Source organism: Propithecus coquereli, unplaced genomic scaffold (genome assembly GCF_000956105.1).
Source record: "Propithecus coquereli isolate 6110/MARCELLA unplaced genomic scaffold, Pcoq_1.0 Scaffold213, whole genome shotgun sequence".
NCBI classification, from domain to species: domain Eukaryota; kingdom Metazoa; phylum Chordata; class Mammalia; order Primates; family Indriidae; genus Propithecus; species Propithecus coquereli.
The window spans coordinates 3,401,630-3,404,656 of NW_012146412.1; positions in this window are offsets into that span (position 1 = coordinate 3,401,630).

A 3,027-nucleotide genomic window follows, 5' to 3' on the forward strand; every position below is an offset into this window, starting at 1 on the left:
GTGAATTGTGCTACTATGAACATTCGCGTGCCGGTGTCTTTTTCATAGAGAGACTTTTGTTCTTTTGGGTAGATGCCCAGTAATGGGATTGCTGGATCAAATGATAGTTCACTTGTATCTCTTTAAGATATCTCCATATTGCTATTAACTTTTAAATACCTCTGTTGCTCTCACATCTACTGTCAGCACTTGCACATATTCTGTAAGCTTTCAGTTGCATGATCTTTAATTCACGGTCTGCCACCCAGTAAGGTCTCGACATCACCAGCTAAGTTACAAGCTTCTTCCACAATTAAGATACAAGACAAATTTTATTAACTAACCAATTAAGCTGCCTATTAAAGATCACGCATCTTCAAATAATGATAAATTTTTCTAGTTGTTTACTGATATGGGAGATATTATACATACTTTGTTAATAGGGACAGGACTTTGGAAAATAGAGGTTAGTGCCTGCTGAAATATTAGTGCTTGAAGCCATCAAATACTGGTTTTCCTCAAACTTTCATCCACCCTATTATTATTAAGCCTCTTCTCTATCATTTTATAATTTAGACATGTTTACATCAAACATTGTTTTACAGAATGTTTTTCAGATAAAACACATTAATTAGGTTGACCATGAGACTAGCTGGTAGCATGTCAAAGATCCATTGTGCTTCTCAGAGGAGCTCCATTCCGTGTAGGCTGTGTGCATACTAAGTGTGACCATTGGGAAATCAAGGGTGAAATTTGGGCTCCCCTTCTGAAGCAAATTCAGGGCCTCCTCAAGTTCAGACTGTGATTCCCTTATTTTTGTGCCCAAAAGACTTCCATGTATCTGGAAAAAAGTAGACACTCAGTAATTCCTTTGCTGATTTGCACAAATATCTTTCGTTGTCTATCAAGGCTTGAATGTCACTATTAGAAACTCATTCTTGTGGGATTTAAGATTCATTTTTATCAATCTTTCCAGAAAAGGTAAACACTCTTAGGTTGTACTTCATTATTTTAATTTGCTGTGCCCACCCACAAACTTACTTTACATCTGCTCCCTATTCCATTCCAGAGGTGGTGTATGACCTTTGACAAGTTATGCCTAAGTTTCCACAGCTATTTAATTAGAGTATTTAATGGTGTTGTGAAAATTCAATGAAAGCACATATAAAACTTTTGGACACTGCCTGGCCTATAGTAAGCAATAAATATTTTTTACATTTATTAACAAGTCATCATTATCATTGACGTCAAATACTTAGGGAGAAAATAATTACTTGTTTTACATTTGCCTTTTCATTTATATCTAGTACAATTTACTGTCAAGACCAGTCATTTTTCATATAAAAATAAAAATTCAACAGCACTTTGTACAAATAAAAATAACACAATAAAATAGGCACACATACACTTGTAGTCTAAACTACTTTTTTAAGATTTTATGTAAAATATTTATCTGAAATAATGGAATAACATCTATATTTCATTAGCTTTAATAAGACCAGTCTTCCTGAAAAGAATAACTGAAAAAGCTGGATAAATTAAAAAATAATATTTGAAGAAATTAGAGCGCTCTTAGGACAGCCCAGCACTTAAGAATCTAAGATGAGGTTTTGGAGTGAAGGAAGAAGCGCTGATGCGAGTCTGATATTTTTCAGCAATTTCCCCTTAAGAGATTTGCGCCTATTATGTGTCCAGTCCGAGATAATGAGAAGATGGGGACAAAGGGACAGCTAAAGGTCTAAGAATATGAGCAGAGTTTCCAGCATTCTTAAGGGAATGGAAGGACAAAGTTTGGGGTCCAGGACTAACGAGGCAGCCAGGACTCATAGAGGGAGAAAATTCCAGAGGGAAGAAACACAAAGAGGAGTGAGCTCCACATCTAGAACTGCTTTTCCTGCTGAGGCATTTTCTGGTTCCTAATTAGGGCAAAGCAAAACCAGCAATTTGTCCAATTAATTTCTTTCTATTTTTAGTAGAGACGGGGTCTCGCTCTTGCTCAGGCTGGTTTCGAACTCCTGAGCTCAAACAATCAGCCGGCCTCGGCCTCCCAGAGAGCTAGGATTACAGGCATGAGCCACCGCGCCTGGCCTCTATCTTATTTTTGACTTCTGTTCTGGGAGCTGAGTCCTTGTTTTCCTGAATAGGTATTTGTCTCAATGCGCCTGGCCAAGATTTTAATTTTAATAAGTGAGATTTACCCATCTTTTTTCTTATTGTTTAATAATGTATTCCCTACCCAAAAGTCACATTCTTTTCTATATGTACTTTAGAGGTCTTAAAAGTTTTGCTTTCCTGTTTAGGTCTTTTATTTTTCTGGAATTTATTTTTAAATATGATGTGATGTTTTCATCCAATTTTATCATTTTCCACCTGTATGGCCAATTGTTCCAGTATCATTTATTAAACTGTGCAGTCTTCTTTCACTGATAAATAATGCACATCTGTCACCTACCCAATTCTCATATAAGTGGTCCATTTTAGGCTTTTCAATCTGTTTCATTGGTGTTTGTAACTATTTCCTGTTGCAATAATATGCTGATTTAATTATTATAGATTGATAATGTGTTTTGATATTTGAGAAAACATATGCCATTTTTTCTTAAAAATTGACTTAGTTGTTCTAGCACTTTACTATATAGTGCTTTAGGATTACCTTGTCAAATTCTGTTAATAACTGGAATTTTGGCTGGCATTGCATTAAATTGATATCTAGATGTTGAGGAACAATGGCTATCCATACGATATTGAGTCTTCCCATTCATGAGCACAGTATATCTTTTCATTTACCTAGGTGTTCTTGTATGTCCTTGTAGAGTTTTCATTTTATCTATTATACATTTTCCTTGTTTATTTCTCAGATCTTTACAGATTTATTGCTATCACAATGATACATTTTTAAAAATTACATTTACTGATTAGCTATTACTAAAGTATGGGAATACCATTACTTTTGTGTATTGATGTTGTATTCAGCAATCTTCCTCAACTTTCTTATTAGTTCTAAGAATTTGTCTTTAGAAACTCTTTGTTTTTTTACAAGGCAATCAT